Source organism: Mastigoproctus giganteus, chromosome 1 (assembly GCF_048544385.1).
Source record: "Mastigoproctus giganteus isolate SK-2022 chromosome 1, ASM4854438v1, whole genome shotgun sequence".
In the NCBI taxonomy this organism is placed as follows: Eukaryota; Metazoa; Arthropoda; class Arachnida; order Uropygi; family Thelyphonidae; genus Mastigoproctus; species Mastigoproctus giganteus.
In genome coordinates, this window is record NC_143575.1 from 177,961,077 (window position 1) to 177,981,798 (window position 20,722).

General features: G+C 37.0%; 1 long non-coding RNA gene across 1 annotated transcript in view; it reads right to left on the reverse strand.

The window, feature by feature from the left end:
- Nucleotides 1-1,244: 1,244 nt before the first annotated feature.
- The window catches only part of LOC150091325 (uncharacterized), a 72,642-nt gene continuing 53,164 nt past the window's right edge, over nt 1,245-20,722 (reverse strand). Inside the window, exon 5 of the long non-coding RNA XR_016548100.1 lies at nt 1,245-1,339. This is a non-coding gene — a long non-coding RNA (uncharacterized LOC150091325). The remainder of the gene's footprint in view (nt 1,340-20,722) is intronic.

Sequence of the window (20,722 nt, forward strand, 5' to 3'; positions counted from 1 at the left end):
GGTCTCAATTCTAATCTCAACGACGTCCATTTCCACTTGCAGTCTGCCAAACCCCACGTACTTTTTCTGACAGAATCTCAGTTATCGGTTGATTCAACTACTGCTCATCTCAATTGCACAAATTATTCGCTGTATGATTCCTTTCACCACAAAGGTGGTACACTTGTGCATATGTTCGTTCTGATATTCCCTGTCAAAGATTTGACAATTTGGAATCTACTCTCTTTGATCTTCTCTGGCTTAAAATCTCTCTACCTCATTATGTAAAATTCATCTGTTGTCTCTACCGTTCTCCCAACTCCACTAATCACTTGGAGCTCTTTGACTTCCTCTCTTTGCAACTTGACTTTCTCCAGTTTAATTTTCTTAACAGTGAAGTAATTTTCCTTGGTGATTTTAATGTTCACAACTCCAGCTGGTTTCCGTTTTTAAGTCACACCAACCCAGCTGGTCGGGATGCTGAGGCTTTTGCAATTACTAATGACCTTGCACAGATTGTTCATTTACCTACAAGAATACTGGACAATTCTAACCATACAGCCAACACGCTTGATCTTTTTCTCACAAACAACCCTTCTAAGTACACAGTCAAAGTGAGTGGCCCTTTGGACACCTAAGATCACAACTTGGTGATTGTCTCTTCTCCAATGGAGCCTTTATCTCATGGCTATTCCCAACCTTGTATTGTTTGGCATTACAAAAATGCAAAATGGGATGACTTGTGAGATTTCTTTTCTTCTTTTCCTTGGTTGGATTACTGTTTCAAAACTTCTGATGTCAACGTTTGCTCAGATTGTGTCAGTGAAATTATTCTTGTAGGAATGGAATCCTTTATTCCACACTCCACTTAAAAATCTCATCATTTATCTAAACCAGTGGTCTTAAACTCAAATTGCATGCGGGCCGAATTCACGATCTGAAAGCAGCTGACGGGCCGGAATTTTTTTTTTAACGAAATGAGAGTGAATATATATATATATTCACTTTCATTTACTAGGGGTAAATACAGTGCAATATATATATTGCACCGTACTTACCCCTAATGTATGGATACCACCCCTTTATAACCTGGTGTTACGTGTGACACGTGTGGTGTTGTGTTGCGTGTAAGTTTATAAGTTTGGAAATTTTACTTTTAAAATTTAATTTGCCTCGAACATGGTTTAATTGAAAATTTATTTCAATAATGTTCAATTGTATTTTCTACAATGTTTTTCTCTATACTTACTTTTTATTTCCCAAATTTATATTTTTCTCCTTCTCTCCCTGGCTAAAATTATGAGACTCTTTCTTTCGGTTAAATTTTCTTTTCTATTTTCTTTAGATGCCCAATCACTTACTAAATATTTATCAAAACATACATAAACAATAATAATAATAAAGCAAAGGAAAAAATTCAAATTTATATTTATTTTCTATCTGAAAACTAAAGGTTGGTACCTGCAAGAAATTTCTTTTGGTTACACTTTGTAATTCAAACATATTGAAAGCTAAATATTAAATTTTCAGACTGACATTTATTTCAAATAATTCTAATACGTTGAATTAACCACTAAATAACGTACTTTTAACTTAAACTAAAAATAAACAAATTATGAAAACTTTCCAAGTGGGACAAAACTTGAGAATAAATAATGACAACCTATTCTTTCTTTTATTTATTAAATTTTTCTTCGACACATACAGAAAAAATACATATGTTTGTATGTAAATAATTATAAACTTCTTTATTTCTTACTACAACTTGACACTTGATGGCATTTCAATTCTGATAAAGTTTGTAGCCTTGGAGAAAAATTACTAGAAACTATCTTCATCACGGATTGTAGATGCTCATCGGTCAATTGGGTTCTTTTCTTAGACTTATTAATTTTCAACTGCGAAAAAAACTGTTCATATATAAACATACTCCCAAACAAAGCGATTATTCTTATTGCAAAAATTCGTAACTGAGGGTATTTATCTTTTGACAAGTACAAATAAAAGTTAATCAAATCTGTTTCTTCAAATCTTTGAATAAGATTTATATCACACTGTAAATTAATTAGCTCCATTTGTAGATTTTCTGGTGCATTATTCACGTTCGTTTTAATGGTGATGAAAATAATGTAAAATCGGACTCCAAATCATTAAAATCTTTAAATCTTTCTTCAAATTCTTGTCGTAATAATGCTATTTTTCTTGCATATTCTTGAGATTTTTCATTTGAAATAATAGGGCAGGATTTAAGATTTAGGAAATGTATGAAATTTTTTGATTCCAGTTGTGTTTCCCATAATTGCAATTTAACTTTAAAAGCTTTAATACAAGCATACATGTCAGTGATAAGTTTATTCTTTCCTTGCAGCTCTTTATTGAGAATATTTAAATGGCCGGTTAAGTCAACAAGAAATGCTAAATCTATTATCTATGTATCATTATGTAGCTCGTCAATGGTTTTATTTTTTTGTGTCATGAAAATTTTGATTTCATTTATTAAATCAAAAAACAGTTTTAATACAGCTCCTCGACTTAACCACCTCACCTCATTATAATAAATCATTTCTCCGTACTCACTTTCAATTTCTTCAAGCAATGCAACAAATTCTCAATGATTCAGAGCTCGTCCAAGGATAAAGTTTACTGTTTTAGTTACTGTTTCCATAACATTATCCATCTGCAAACTTTTGGCAGAAAGTGCTTCTTGATGAATAATGCAATGTATAGCGCAAAAATTATTCTGAAAATTTTCTTCTTTCACTATATTTCTTAATACTCCATTTTTTTTACCAACCATAGCAGCTGCACCATCACTTGCAAATCCAACCATTTTATCCCAACTTAATTTATATTTATCTATTACAGTTTTTATTTCAGAAAAAATATCCTGTGCACCAGTTTTTCCTTTCATAGAAATTATTTCCAATAATTCCTCAATTACTTCAAATTCATCAGTAATACCTCGTACGAAAACAGCAAGTTTTGCTGTATCTGTGATGTCAGTACTCTCACAACTGCTATTGAGAATGCTGCAAAATCTATACTTTTTTCTTTTTAACTGATATCGTAAATCACTAGCGATTTCGTTAATACGTTCCGCTACCGTGTTGGCTGACAAACTAATATTTTTAAATAATTGTTGTTTGTCAGGACAAAGAAGTTCAGCAGACTTAATTCGCCATCAGTAAATGGTTTTGATCGTTTTGGAATGATGTGCACGAGACCAAAACTTGCATGAACTGTTGCTTCACTGGATTTATTTGCTTCAGTAAAAAATTTTTGTTGTCATTGTAAGCCAGATTTCAGAAACTGTAACTTTTCTTCCCTCAATTTGCCTTCCAACATTTAAAATTTTTCTTTATGATTCGTTTCGCAATGGCGACGTAAATTGTATTCTTTAGGAACTGATATTCCCTTATTACAAATAAAACATACAATTTTATTGCGCACAACGCCACAAAAGTAAATAATTTCCCATTTATCTTGAAAAACACAATTAGTATTAGTATTAGTATTAGTAATGGCCACATGGTGCAAGAAAGCCTATGGCTTATGCTGCACCAGCCAAAAAAGTAATAATGAAACAAAATATACAATAATAATAAAAATAAAATAAAATAAAATAATGATAATATTTGTAAAATAATAATAAGTTTACCTCAATATAATACAAAGAATACTTCCGTATAATAAAATCACAAGAATGAAAATTACCAAATAGGGGTGAGCATGAAACTTAAATAGGGATTATTTGTCTTCACGCATGCAAGCCCACAAATCAGAGATTAGAAATGGCCAGCGAACAGTAACAGAATTCTTGTGTAATTTAATTTCGACAGTTTCTGCAATTAATAGACTGGCATAATTACATTGGACATTTAAGTATTTTGGCCTCATTAATGCTGCTGAACGAGAAGCACGAACCAAGGTCGCATGTTGATTTACGCAAAAATTTGGAGGAAAACGCATAGAACCTTGGTACAATGAGTTGCAATCCCCACAAGAAATGTATACCATGTCATTTATTTGTGTTACAAATGAGGAAAGGACTGAGCGATTTTTCAGTATAGTGTGTAGTTTTCATATTGGCCTGGCAACAATTTTAAATTCGGTATCTTTAAAAAATCTGTTAAGCTGTTTGTGCCATTGCTCAACATATGGGATAGAAATAAACTATTTTTTAATATTACGATTGTTAGTTGATGTAGTATTTTGTATCCTATCCCTAGATTGTACCCTAATTCGGTTTATTGTAGCAAAGGCATAACCCTTGTTTAAGAATCTGCTGGTTAATATTTGAATTTCTGAGCCCAAAATTTATAGGCATTTAGAAATTGATTAGCATTAGCATTAGCATTAGTAGAGGCATTTGATGCAAGAAAGCAAGCTTATGCAGCATCAGCCAAAAAAAAAAAACCCACTTCCACTTCACCCCTCTGTTCATTCAAAATACCTGTCCAGCTGAGCCTTAAACTTATTTAGGCTATCAACCTCCACCACAAGGGATGGAAGTCTGTTCCACCAACCAACCACCCGCTGGCTAAAGGCAAATTTCCGCACGTCTATCCTACATCTGTCTTTCCTCAATTTGAATTTATGCCCTCTCAGGTGATTATTCTGAGCTAGAGGAAGAATCCCATCAGCATTGAGCATGCTCAAACCATTCAAGGCTTTATACACCTCTATCAGATCACCTCGCTGGTGCCTAGTCTCCAGACACTGTAATTTGCAAAACTTAAGCCTTTCTTCGTAAGAGCACCCCTTTGTTCCATTCACTAATCTTGTTGCCCTTCTCTGTACTCGTTCCAGCAGCTCTACATCCTTCTTGAAATGAGGCCTCCAGACCTGTATACAGTACTCTAGGTGTGGCCTGACCATTGCCTTATACAATGGAATAATCACCTCCTTATCCCTGCTGGAAAAATTCCTGTATATCATTGACAATACTCCATGAGCTACTCTTGCAGCCCGTCTGCACTGCTCAGAGAACTTCATATCTGCCTGCACAACCACCCCCAAATCCCTTTCATTCTCTACCACTGTCAGTGTTGTACCACAGAGTTGATACATTGCTCTGGGGTTGCTGTTTCCCATGTGTAGTACTTTACATTTGTCAAGGTTAAACTTCATTTGCCACCTCTCAGCCCATCTGCTCAACCTTTCCAGATCCTGTTGCAGCAGCATAGTGTCAGTAGTGTCCTTGACAACCCTGCCAACCTTTGTATCGTCTGCAAACTTGGACATTAAGCTTGATATACCATCATCAATATCATTTATAAATACAGAAAACAATAATGGACCCAACACTGAGCCCTGAGGGACTCCACTAATAACATTAGTCCACGATGAGCAGTGTCCATTGATTACCACTCTCTGTCTTCTGCCACTCAACCATCCCTTTATCCATAGCAGCAATTTGCCTCCAATGTCACACTGCTCCAATTTGTGTAGCAGTCTTCCATGTGCAACAGTATCAAAAGCCTTTCTAAGATCCAAGTATATAATATCAAAGTTATTCCCTGCATCCAGTTCTTTTGTGACTGCATCATAGTATTTAATCAAGTTGGTCAGGCAAGACTTCCCCTTAACAAAACCATGCTGTGTTTGAGCTATAACTGAAGTCTTGTCTAAATGATCATGCAGTGCTTCTTTAACCAGTGCCTCCATTAATTTTCCTGGAACAGAAGTTAAGCTCACAGGTCTATAATTACTTGTGTCAGCCTTTGATCCTCCTTTGTGAACTGGGGTCACATTTGCATATTTCCAGTCTATGGGTACCTCCCCTGAGTCCAAGGAAGCTCTCATAATTATGGCTAAGGGTTTGCTTACTTCCTTTGCTGCCTCCTTTAATAAAACTGGATAGATCCCATCCACCCCAGGTGCCTTTCTTGTGTTTATCTTCAACAGTTTCTCCTCCACTTTACTCCCAGTTATTTCAAGATTCTGTAGCTTACTGCTAGAGTTGAATACACCTCTGGCATTCCCCTTGCTGAATAACTCCTCATGTGTGAATGTCGATGCAAAATATTCATTTAGTTTGTTAGCTACCTGAGCAGGATCATCAACAGTTGACCCATCAATATCAAGTGGACCAATCTGATTCATCCCCTTCCTTCTAGAGTTTACATAAGTAAAGAACTCTTTGCTGTTTTTCTTTGCATCCCTTGCCAAGGATTTCTCGTAATCTGCCTTCGCCTGCCTAACCTCCTTTGTAACTTGGTTGCATATCAACTTGTATCTATCATAGGCTTCTGTGTCATGTGTTAATTTGTAAGTATCCCGTGCATTTTTCTTCTCTGCGATATGCCTCATTAGTTCATCTGACATCCATTTTGGCCTAAACCTTGAACAGTATTTCTTAGTTGGTATGTAAAGCCTAGTAGCTTCCAAGATAAGTTCTTTGAATGCTTCCCATTTTGCATTTGCTGTTGGTAACATCATCAGTTGGTCCCACTGTATAGAATTTAAATACTGTCTCAGTCCATCATAGTCGCCTTTACGGAAGCAATAACCCTTCCCTTTACCCCTAATGGTAGTTACCTCTTTGAGTAAATCCCACTTCAGCACACTGTGATCACTGCCACCTAGTGGTTCATTTATCTGCAGATTCTTAATGCATGAAGAATCACTGCTGATAATCAAATCAAGAGTATTACTCCCTCTAGTTGCCTCCCGAACATGCTGATGTAGAAAACAATCATCCAATAAATCCACAAAAGCCCTGCTAGTGTGTGAGTAACCAGCCCCCAAATTCCAGTCAATATCTGGGAAATTAAAATCTCCCATTATCAGACTCTCTGATTTACTGGCCCACTCTATTTCCCTGTACAGTTCCTTATTATACTCATCAGAGTCATTAGGCCTATAGCACACTCCTACTCTCAATTTTGATCTCCCGATGCTTATGTCACACCAAACTGACTCAACACTGCACTGTCCAGCGATGTCGACTGGCTTCACTTCCTTGGTTTTTATGTGTTTCTTAACTAATAGCATAACCCTTTCCCCCTTCCTATCCTGTCTATCCTTTTTGTAGACGTTGTACTCCCCAAATTGCAGTTCTGCATCCCTTATATCTGTGTGACACCACGTCTCTGATATCCCAACAATATCTGCCTTCGATGTTTTGAGCAATACCTCAAATTCATCAAATTTATTTACTAAACTCCTAGCATTGGTGTACACACAAGTATACCTGCACCTGTTTCTATTCTTAGCTACCCTAACACAACCCATGTGTTTACTTGTACCGCAATGGCTCCCAGCAGTCTCTGAAATACCATGCATCTTGTTTTTCAGGCTTCTGCTCATTCTAATAGAAGCAGTGCAAGAATCTCTTTCATAATCTACATTATATCAATATATAATCTACATTATATCAATATAATCATATAATCATATAATATAATATAATCTACTATAAAATCATATAATCTACATTATATCAATACCGTTTATCTTTAGATCTAAATTGTAGATCTAACAAAAAGCACAAATAAACAGGTTTTATTAGCCGTACGTTAGTTTGTCTCCATCTATATAACAATATGAACTGTGCAGCTGTGCATCCAGCTAACCAACTAGTGACTGACTCAAGGAAAAGATATATCAGAAGTACCAACTCAATAGAAAAAATCGGAAACACCAAAATACTGAAGCGCCACCAACTGTCAGCTGGCAAACTAAATTTACTGATTGTGCCGACGTGGGAAGTTCTCCCGCCTTGCCCCAGTCACGTGGCCTGGCATACAAGCATACAGTGACAAAGACGAAGCCCCAACCTATTCATTCTATCTCTTTTTTCTTCAATAGCAGTCGTGCTCATAAGTTCAGTCCATATCCCTATGTCTCTAAAACTAAAACTATAAGCACCGTATTTGCAACAAATACATAATTGAAATATATTCGCGGGCCGTGTAAAATTGCTTCGGGGACCGGATGCGGCCCGCCAGTTTGAGACCACTGATCTAAACCTTGGTTTTCCAATAAATGTGCTAAGGCTGTTCAAGAGAAGAATGTTGCATATCAAATTGGCTTGTTTCCAATTCTTCAGTTTCATTTTCTGCCTATACCAAAGCTCACAACAACTGTAAAGCAGTTATTAATCGGTCCAAACTAGATTTTGAACAGGCTAAGAGTAGAAAACTTGCTTCTTGCCCTAATGGTCAAGCATTCTGGTCTCTTGCCAAAACTATTGGCCACAACTTTTGCCTATCTCTGCTCCCACCTCTGCCAAAACCAGATGGTTCTGTTGTCACTTTGGCAAAGGATAAAGCTGACCTGCTAGCATCCCATTTTTCTTCCAACTCATATATCAATGATCTTGGTAAAACACCTCCTACCATTCCTAGCATGCTCCATTTAATGCCTCCTGTGGTCTTCTGTCAAAAGGATGTAAGAAAGATTTTGGCGAATCTTGATGCTAAGAAAGTCCAGGTCCTGATGGTATTTCTCCACTTGTTCTCAAAACTTGTGCTCCTGAATTTACTCCTGTTCTTTGCCGCCTTTTTTCACTTTCTTATTCCAAAGGTGTTTTTCCTTCTGCTTGGAAATTTGCTCATATCCAGCCAGTTTCTAAAAAAGGTGACAAGTCCCTCCCATCCATTTATCGTCCCATTGCAATTACTTCTACTCTTTCTAAAGTAATGGAGAAATCAATTAACTGCCAACTCTTAAACTACCTAGAAACCTTCCGTCTGATCAACGATCGCCAGTATGGATTCCGTCAGTGTCAATCCACTGGTGATATTCTGGCTTATGTTACTCATTTATGGACAAATTCAATGGAAAAGTTTGGTGAAACACAAGCAGTTGCTCTTGACATCTCAAAGGCTTTTGATCATGTTTGGCATTGACTGGAAATCCTATCCATAGCTTTGCCGATGATAGCACATTGCATTCCACTTTCCATTTTGAGAAACCTTGCCTTGCTCAATCAGATTCAACTTCTCGAATATCCGTTACCAATTCCTTAAATGCCGATCTCCAGGTAATTCTCCAGTGGGGCAAAGACAACTTAGTTGATTTCAATCCTTCAAAAAATCAGTCTTGTCTTATATCTTGCAAAAAAGGATTGTTCTGCTCCTATGCTTATCTTTGGTGACGCTCCGATTTCTAGGCAAAGTGATATATCTCTTTTGGGGATTACCCTAACTTCTAATCTCTCTTGGCACAAGCGCATTACAAATATTGCTTCCTCTGCATCTAAAAAACTTGGTTTTTTTCTTTCTCTCTCGGTGTTACTTCTCTTCCAAGCATCTGTTTACTCTGTAAAAATCGCAAATCCGCCATACCATGGAATATTTTTCCCACATCTGGGGCGGTGCCCCCAAAACCTCTCTCGGGCTCCTAGATTCCATTCAGAAGAGGGCAGTTCGGTTAATTAATGATTCATCTCTAACTGAGTCTCTCTCTCCACTCGCTGTCTCACAGACATACTGTTTCTGCTGCTTGCCTTTTCTACAGATACTTCAATGGCACTGTTCTTCTGAATTGGCTTCTATAATTCCCACTCTCTTTCAAAACAGTCCGAACACGTGCTGCCACCAGCCAACATCCATTTACTGTCCAACTTCAAACTCACAGAACCAACTTTTCATCTTTCTCATTTATTCATTCAATTGCCGTTTTCTGGAACAACCTTCTTTCATACGGATTTCCTGAAAATTACAGTGTACAGAAGTTCAAGTCTAATGTCAACAAATATCTTCTTTCGTCTTCTCAACCTCCAACCCAAGCACGGTGCTAAGTTGGTTGGTTTTTTGGTTTAGGAGCATTAGCAACTAAGGCCATATTACTCCGGGATATGCGGTGGTCATTCCCTGACCTTTCCGCATCCTCCGTATTTGGTGGTGACAGGCTCGAACCCCAGTCTAATCAAGAAGCGTGTGCGATGCACTGCTGCTCCTTCCCACCTGGCTATGGAGGCGCCTCATGGTACTAAGTACTGTAGGTTCCAGTACCTCTCGTGTTTGGGGTTTAAAAACAAAAAAAAAACTCTGAGTGATCCTGAAAGCAGCAACCATTATCCATTGATCTGAAAAATTCATAACATCCTATTGCTTCCCAACAGAAAATCCAATTAAATGGAAATTTTCAAGGACTAACTGGACAAAATACAGAATGGACATATCATTTGACAACTATAACATTCAGTCCTGTTCCATTAGTTACAGTGTTACCGAGCAGATCACAAATCAAATTCTGGCAGCCACTCCTCATGGCAGTGGACGTGGACATCAAAAAATTAATGAAGACTGCAACAATGAGAAAAAAAAAAAAAAAAGCATGGAACCTGTTCCGCAAACATACAATCACTTCAAATCTTATTAATTATAAATGTCTTAGTGCAAAAGCTCTTTATATCAGATGTAAAGCAAAAAAAGAAAGTTGGATTAAATTCGCCACATCAGTAAATAAAAATACCGATATCAGATTGATCTGGAGAAAAATAAAATGTTTAAATGGTAAATTTCCTCCTTTATCCACCCCACTACTGAACTGGAATGGGCAGGAGCTTTCTACTCCTACAGAAATATCAAATGTACTGGGAATCGTATTTTCTGAGTTGTCCTCTTCTATCACTTATGATCAAACATTTCAAAAAGTTAAACAGTTACAGAAAAATCCAGACTAAAATTCACTGACAATTGTGCTTTACCTTATAATCAACCAGTTATCATGCTTGAGCTGCAGCAATCCCTTACCAACTCAAGAAACAGCTGCTGGCCCTGATGGGATATATTATGTAATGCTCCAAAATTTGGATCAAAGATCACTCTCTTCGCTGCTTATATTTTTCAATCAAACTTTTTCCAAACATACCTTCCCAAGTTCTCGGCATCATTCTTATGTACTAGCAATTGCAAACCCGATAAAGATCATTCTGTTCCACAAAATTATAGGCCGATATCCCTTACCAGTTACCAGCTGTCTCAGCAAAACCCTTGAGAAAATGATACATTGCTGTCTCACTTGGTTCCTCAATTCCCAAAACTTGACTAACAACAACCAATTTGGATTCTGAAAAACCAATCTTCATTGGATCTCATGATCAAAGCAGAGACAAACATCAGTAATGCTTTCATCAAAAAGGAATATCTCCTCATGGTCTGTCTTGACGTTGAGAAAAGCCTTTGACATTACGTGGCATTTCGGCATCTTAAAAGATTTACATTCTCTTGATCTGAGAGGTAATTTACCACATTTTATCCAAAATTTCCTTCAACAGAGATCCTTTCAAGTTCGTTACCAGGGAACCCTCTCTAAAAACCTTATCCAAGAAGAAAGAATTCCATAAGGGTCTGTTCTCAGTGCCACTTTGTTTGCAATGAGAATGAACCATATAACTGAACTCATTTCGAAAGCTGTGGATTCGTACCTTTTCACAGACAATCTCACAATCTCCTGTCATTCTCAAAAATGCATTACATTGAACACCAACTACAAATATCAATCAATTGCATCCTGACATGGATGACACAAAATGATTATAGACTATCCAGCCAGAAACCTACTGTCATTCACTTCTATACCAGACACAATATGCATCCTGAACCCGAACTCCACTTGAATAAACATCCTCTTCCCATAGCTAATAGTATTCATCTACTAGGATTATTTTTCGACAGTAAGTTAAACTTCCAAAAGCACATCAAAGATCTCTGGACCACTTGTAAAAAAAAACTGAACACACTTAGAGTCTTATCAGCCATAATATGGGGATTGTTTGTTTATTATTTCGTTTTTAGGAGCATTAGCAACTAAGGCCATATTGCTCCGGGATATGCAGTGGTCATTCCCTGACCTTTCCGCATCCTCCATATTTGGTGGTGACGGGCTCGAACCCCGGTCTAATCAAGACTCGTGTGCTATGCACTGCTGCTCCTTCCCACCTGGCAATGGAGGCGCCCATAACATGGGGAGCAGATCATTACAGCCTGCTTCATTTATATAGATCCATAATCAGATCGCGCCTGGACTATGGCGTGCTTGCCTTCAATTCTGCTAGGGAGAGTGTTTTATCTCGCTGCAACCCTATTCAACACGCAGCTCTTAGAACAGTACTAGGTGCATTCAGAACATCTCCAGTGCAAAGTTTGTATGTTGAAGCCCATGAACCTCCTCTCCTCCCCCATGAACCTCAGGTGACCCATCCTAATTGGTCAATACTTTATGATCCGCAGTTTATGACCTTCTATAGAAACAAACCACAGACAGTTTAGCCTGCTGGTATTAGGCTAAAGCAACTAGCAGAAGATTAGAATATACACTTGAATAAAATCTTGCAAGATCCTATAGATCCTGACCCTCCATGATCTATCATCATGTCATCTTGTGACAATTATTTTCACCAGTGGGGAAAACACTCTCTATCAGACACTGACATCCAACAGCTACACATTGAGCAACTCAACATTATCCTGACTTTGCTAAAATATATACAGATGGATCGAAGTCTGAGAGTGGATTGGGTGCAGCAGTGGTACTCCCTGATACTATAATTTCTCTATCTCTTCCAACAGAGTGTAGTAGTTACGTGACTTAATTATATGCCATAAAGCTTGCTTTAGAAAATATTTTCCATATGTCAATTCAAAAGAGCATAGTGTACACAGACTTGCAAAGTTCCTTGTTAGCAATGCAAAACAATTCCCCACCTACTCACACGTTATTAAAGCTCATCAGATCACAGTTGGTACGTCTCAGAGAGCATCAGCAAAAGGTTATCTTCTGCTGGATCCCAGGCCATACTGTAATAATTGTAAATGAAATTGCAGATGATGCTGCCAAACATCCATAAGTTCAGTCCCAACGAATTCCCTAGTACCATTCACAGATTACAAAATGAATATACAAAGTATATGTAAAGGTCGATGGACTCTTTAATGGCAAGCACAAATTCATAATAAACTACTTCAAATTAAACCTGTACCGAAATCATGAGCTTCCAGCCTCATTACATACAAACAGATAAGAAGAAATAATTCTAGCCAGAGCCGCCCATACTCATTTAACGCATCTGTTCCTTATGTCGGGAAATGATCCTCCTCAGTGTAATCACTGTCATAAACCACTCACAGTCAAACACATACCTCTGGAATGTACTCTATATAATAACGCGTGCGCCTCCGTAGCCAGGTGGGAAGGAGCAGCAGTGTGTAGCACACGCTTCTTGATTAGACCGGGGTTCGAGCCCGTCACCACCAAATACGGAGGATGCGGAAAGGTCAGGGAATGACCACCGCATATCCCGGAGCATTATGGCCTTAGTTGCTAATGCTCCTAAAAACCAAAATAACTAACTAATATAATAACGCTCGACTAGTGACATTCAGTTCTCTGGCAAGCTTAAAGAAACCTTTGTCGTCTAGCCATACCATTGGCAAAAAAATAATGACTGTACAGCCATTTTTCACTGCTTCTAAATCAACCAACATAAGCAGTATGAACCACTTTCACAAGTGCAATATGGCTTAAGTAGTCTTTTCGCTTAAAACCCCATCAACAACAATAACCCACTACGACAGATGGAAATTTGTTCTAACTATTAAACACCCACTGGCTAAAGGTGATTTCCACATATCTATTCTACAATTGTCTTTCCTCAATTTGAATGTATGCCCCTCAGGTGAGTAGTATAAGCAAGAGGAAGAATCCCATTAGCCCTGAGCTAACTCAATCCATACAAGGGGACAATCACGCCCTTATCCCTGCCATCAAAATTCCTGTATATCATTGACAAGACACCATGAGCTACTCTTGCAGTATTTTTTGCCCTGCTAAGGAAACTTCATATCTGACTGCACAGTTACCCCAGCTTCTTTTCATTCTCCACTACCCTGGGTGTAGTACTGCCCTGTTGATGCAGTATACTTGGGTTACTGCTACCCTTATTCAGTACTTTATATTTGTCAATGTTAAAGTTCAGTTGCCACCTTTCAGCCCATCTGTCAACTTTTCCAGATCCTGTTGCAGTAGCGTACTGTCGCTAACAACCCTGCAAATCTTCATATCATCTGCAAATTTAGACATTAACCCTGATATACCTTCATCAATATCATTGATAAATATCCAACACCGAATCCTGAGGGACTCCACTAATAACATTAGTCCATGAAGAGCAGTATCCATTGTAGCAACTTGCACTTAATGCAATTCTACTCAAATTTGTACAGTAGTCTTCCATGCGCCGTGGTTTCAAAAGCTTTCCTGAAATCCAAGTATATGATATCAAAATTATTCCTTGCATCCAATTCCTTTGTGACCACATCATAGTATCCAATCAAATTTGTCAGACAAGACTTCCCATTAACAAACCCATGATGTGAGTGAACTATAACTACAGTCTTGTCTAGATGATCCTGCAATGCTTTTTTAACCAGTGACGCCATTATTTTCCCTGGAACACAAGTTAAACTAACAGGTCTATAGTTATTACTTGTATCACCTTTTGAACCCCCTTTGTGAATTAGTGATACATATGCACACCGCATACCACATTTGCATACATTTGGACTCAGGGGAGGTCCATGGGGACCTCCCCTGAGTCCAAGGAAGCTCTCATAATTATGGCTAAGGGTTTGCTTACTTCCTTTGCTGCCTCCTTTAATATAACTGGATAGATCCTATCCACCTGGGATCCCATACACCCCAGGTGGATGGGATCTATCCATAACTATTCCTTATGTTTAACTTTAACAATTTCTCCTCCACTTTGCTCTCGGTTATTACAAAATCACTTAGCTCCCTGTTAGAGTTTGATAAACTACTGGTTCATAATCCTTGAATAACTCCTCATGTGTGAATATAAATGCAAAATACTCATTCAGTTTATCAGCTACCTGAGCAGTATCATCAATAGTAGAACCATCTATGTTAAGTGGTCCAATCTGATTCATCCCTTTCCTTCTAGAGTTTACATAAATAAAGAACTCTTTGCTGTTTTTCTTTACATCCTTTGCCAAAGATTTCTCGTAAACTGCCTTTGCTTGCCTAACCTCCTTTGGACTTTATTACAGACTAGCTTATATCTGCTATAGGCTTCTGTGTTGCATGATAATTTATATGCATCCCGTGCATTTTTCCTCTCTGCAACGAGCAGCATTAATTCATCTGATATCCATTTAGGCCTAAACTTTGAACAGAATTTCTTAGTTGGTATGAAAAGCCTAGTACCCTCCAAGATTAAATCCCTGAAGGCCTCCCATTTAGAATTCACCATTGGTAACATCATCAGTTTATTCCACTGTATAGAATTTAAAAACTCTCTGAGACCACTGTAGTCACCTTTACAAAAGCAAAAACCCTTCCCCTTACTCCTGATGGTAGTTAAGTCTTTAAGTAAATCCCACATCAGTACACTATGATCACTGCCACCTAGTGGTTCCTTTATCTGCAGATTTTTAATGCATGAAGAATCACTACTGATAATCAGATCAAGAGTATTACTCCTTCTGGTTGCCTCTCGGATATGTTGCTGAAGAAAACAGTCATCCAATAAATCCACAAAAGTCTTGCTTGCGTACGAGTGACCAGCCACAAGTTCCAGTCAGTATCTGGGAAGTTAAATTCCCCCATTATAACACAATCTGATTTACTGGCCCACTCTATTTCCCTGCACAAATGCTCATTATACTCATCAGCCCTATAACACACACCTACTCTCATTTTCCCTTTCCCAGTGGTTATGTCACACCACACTGACACAACATTGCATTGTCCACCAGTGTCAATTGGAAGCACTTCCTTAGATTTTATGTGTTTCTTAACTAACAGCATAACTCCTCCTCCCTTCCTGCCCTGTCTATCCTTTCTGTACACAATGTACTCCCCCAATTCCAATTCGGCACTGCTTATATCTGTGAGGCACCACGTCTCTGATATCCTAACAATATCCCCTTTTGATATCTTGATCTGCACTTCAAATTCATCAAATTTATTTACTAACTTATTTACTATGTATTCAGACTCATAATGAACTTATGGGCATTCTAAAGTTTTTTTTTTTTATTAATTCAAAATAAATCTTTGAGAGAGAGAGAGAGAGAGAGAGAGGCTTTAAACATTAAAAGAAATACAATATGAAAAATTACATAACTTTCAGTTTTTCAAAAGATTTCTTAATAAAAAAATGACCGTCTTAAGCTGAGAAATATATAAATTTGTAATGCCTTCTGATTAATAAATGTTGTATTTCTTAATAATTGTAATTCAGATTATAGTAGCCATGAATCAAATGCAGAAAATAAGGCTTACCATTTGACAATCACTATAAATCCAAACTGTATTCAGGTGAGGGTGCAATCTTGAACCTGATAATGCAATACATTTCTTTAGAAATCCAAATGGTTAAATAATATTAAGCACACTTGTGTTTCAGTTAAAATTACCATCACATCTGGTAATTTTAACTTACCATTAATTTTAAATTACCATCACATCTGGTAATTTTAACTGACGGAAATAAAGACAACCTTAATAATTCCTACTATAAATTTTTATTTTTAAAATTTTCAGCTTATGGCTCGTGGCCACATATGTATACTGTAGCCTTATTTATATGAAAAAGCTTTAAGTTATACATCAGAATTCCATTACAAACAGCTTTATAATTTTAAACTGCTAACAATTGACTCATGAAATGTGGAGTGTGTTATCTGTTTAAAATCTTGATACTTGCACAATAAAAACAGTAAACATTTGAATAATAATCGAATGATGCATAGCATCAACATTCAATGTTACTGAGAGATGCACTCAGCCATGGTTACACATATCACAACTTGTAATGTGAAACATGGATATACTTGTCTAGTTGAATCGCTTGTTTTAAATGAAGAAGAAGAAGAAGAATTGCCATCCTTGATAAAATGTATTGCAGATTCAGCTGACTCTCCTGCTGTTTTTATGTAAGGCCTACTAACAATTACAAAATCTTCAGATCCTATTACAAAGAAAATAAAAACTTCTTATAAAATATTAAGGTGCGCTTATTTGCAAAATTAATGGAACATTTAAACATGAATACTTTGAAAACTGTAAGAACCATCAAAAAAGTTTTATTTGTTAATACATAAATATCAGCTCATTTGCCACCTTAAGATATACATACATCTCTAATATCATCACAAATTGCAAATAGAGCCTTACAAAGCTAAAATTATCGAAACAACGGTTTCAAGGCCCAGGTAGGTGAAGGAATATAAAACAACAAATTGAACTTTCTTATATAGCTATCAAAAGGAATAAGAAAGGTAGGTAAATTAAAATAAAATTAATGCTGTGCTGAATGTTAACTTGATTCATTACCTGCTTCATTAATTGATTAACAAGCATCAATATAACAAGAACCCTGTGTAAATCCTTCATCAATATTTAAAAACAACTAATTACTAAAAGTTCTATGAGTTGGTGCAATTCTTCATAATGAATTATTTTACACATAAACACGTAGTTAGTTCACAACATATAGTCACTGATAAATCAACTGAACATACAGTTATCAGGGTACTGTAAAATTATAATTTACTCATGAGCACTAGTAATCCTAATCATTTATTAACAGCAACATTGAGATAAATTAAACTAAATAAACATTGAAATAAATTAAACTAAATAAACAATGATATATATTAAACTAAATAAACAATGATATATATTAAACTAAATCAACATTGAGATAATTTGATAATAATATACTTCTCTGCATTCTTATTTTTCTGTCTGGGTACATTCTGTTCTCTCTGGTGACAGTGGCAAGACTTAGGCTTATTTTCATTTTAGAAATTGACACTGTAATCCACAAGTTGTATAGTGTTTTTCAGTTGAATAGCAACATCAAAAGGGGGAAATCTACTACTCATTAGCAAACTCAGACACTGCATGAAATGTTTCAAAACTTACTGGTCTTATTGGATGGAGGGTGGTCTCGATTAGTCACCACATGTTGAATTGTGAATAATATACAGTCCACATTCCAGTTTCAATTTTGAGATCTGTATGGCTCCATTCAAAGAAGAAAAAAAAAATAATAAAAATAAAAATATATATATAACTGGCCATGTTTAAAGTACGAAACATGACCAGTTAAAATATCAACTATGACCAGTTAAAATATGAACTACTTCCACATCAGTATTCCTTTATTTACTATTTGTTGATTGTAGACAAATCTAGTAGAAACATTAGTTTTACATTTTTAATTTTTTAATGGTTTCAATAATTTTTTCTACACTGTAAAAAGCATTTCCAAACACAAGTTTAAAATACTGTATGGTGAGTATATACTGCATTATGTCATTGATCCCACATCACAAGTTTATACCCAACCGCCTGACCATTTATCAAGGGAATCAGAATAAGAGAATAAAGATTAACAATGGATGCAGATTCTCATTATTAGTTGCCATGATCTCAACAGTGTCATTTGAAAACATATTAAAACTATCTTAATGTACTCAATTATCTTAATGTACTCAAAAACAGGTGTAACAGATAAAAAACTGAAAGCAATCTACTAGACTTAATTATTATAAAAATTTCTTGGAGGATACACAGACTGATAGATTAACAGTAGCCGCTGGCAGAGGTGAAAATGATTCTTGCACTACTTCTATTGAAACGCAATTGAGCAGCAGCCTGGAAAGCAAGGCAATGGGGATTTCCAGGATTGCTGGGAATCACAGAGGAACAAGTAAATACAAGGTAACTAAGAGTAGAAACAGGCAAATGTATACATGCATGTACACCAATGCTAGCAATGCAGTTAATAAATTTTATGAGCTTGAAGTGCTAGTCAAGACATCAAAGGCAGATATTGTTCGGATATCAGAGACGTAGTGTCACATACACATAAGCAGTGCAGAGTTGGAATTTGGGGAGTATAATGTGTACAGAAAGGACAGGAAGGGAGGAGGGGTTTATGCTGTAAGTTAAGTAACACATAAAATCTAAGGAAGTGCATCCAATTGATGTTGGTGGACAATGCAATGTTGAGTCTGTTTGGTGTGACATAAGCACTGGGAAAGGAAAAATGAGAGTAGGTGTGTGTGTTATAGGCCTAATGAATCTGATGAGTATAATGAGCAATTGTGCAGAGAAATAGAGTGGGCCAGTAAATTAGAGTGTCTTATAATGGGGGATTTTAATTTCCTGGATATTGACTGGAATTTGTGGGTTAGTCACTTACACACTAGCAAGGCTTTTGTAGATTTATTGGATGATTGTTTTCTACAGCAGCGTGTTTGGGAGGCAACTAGAGGGAATAATACTCTTGATCTGATTATCAGTAGTGATTCTTCATGCATTAGGAATCTGCAGATAAATGAACCACTAGGTGGCAGTGATCACAGTGTGCTGAAGTGGGATTTACTCAAAGAGGTAACTACCATCAGGGATAAAGGAAAGGGTTTTTGCTTTAGCAAAGGTGACTATGTTGGTCTGAGACAGTATTTAAATTCTATACAGTGGGACCAACTGATGATGTTACCAACAGCAAATTCAAAATGGGAAGCATTCAAAGAATTAATCTTGGAAGCTACTAGGTTTTCATACCAACTAAGAATTATTGTTAGGCCTAAATGGATGTCAGATGAACTAATTAGACATGTGGCAGAGAAGAAAAATGCATGGGATACATATAAATTAACAGGTGACACAGAGGCCTATGATAGAGATAAGCTAATCTGTAACCAAGTCACAAAGAAGGTTAGGCAGGCAAAGGCAGATTACAAGAAATCTTTGGCAAAGGATGCAAAGAAAAACAGCAGAGAGTTCTTTACTTATATAAACTCTAGAAGGCAGGGGAGGGGATGAATAAGATTGATCAACTTGATATCGATGATTCAACTGTTGATGATCCTGCTCAGGTAGCTAACAAACTAAATGAATATTTTGCATCAACATTCACACATGAGGAGTTATTAACATTAGCATTAGCAAAGGCACATGATGCAAGAAAGCAAGCTTATATAGGATCAGCCAAAAAAAAAAAAACCATTATTTAACCCATCCACTCACTCCAAATGTTTGTCAAGTTCTACCTTGAATCTATTTAAGCTATTAACTTCTACGACAGATGGAAGTTTTTTCCAGCAATCAAACACCCGCTGGCTAAAGGCAAACTTCCACACATCTATCCTACAACTGTCTTTCCTCAATTTGAATTTATGTCCTGTCAGGAGATTATTCTGAGCAAGAGGAAGAATCCCATCAGCATTGAGCATTCTCAAACCATTCAAGGCTTTATACACCTCAATCAGATCAGCTCGCAGGTGCCTAGTCTCCAGACACTGTAATTTGCAAAACTTAAAGCCTTTCTTCGTAAGAGCAACCCTTTGTTCCATTCACTAATCTTGTTGCCCTTCTCTGTACTTGTTCCAACAACTCTAGATCCTTCTTAAAATGAGGCCTCCAGACCTGTATACAGTACTCAAGGTGTGGACTGACCGTTGCCTTATACAAGGGGATAATCACCTGCTTATCCCTGCTAGAAAAATTCCTGTATATCATTGACAAGACACAGTGAGCTACTCTTGCAGAACGTCTGCACTGCTCAGAAAACTTCATATCTGCCTGCATAATGACCCCCAGGTCCTTTTCATTCTCTTCCACTGTCAGTGTGGTACCACAGAGTTTGACACATTGCTCTGGAATTACTGCTCCCCATATGTAGTACTTTACATTTGTCAATGTTAAGCTTCATTTGCCACCTCTCAGTCCATCTGCTCAACCTTTCTAGATC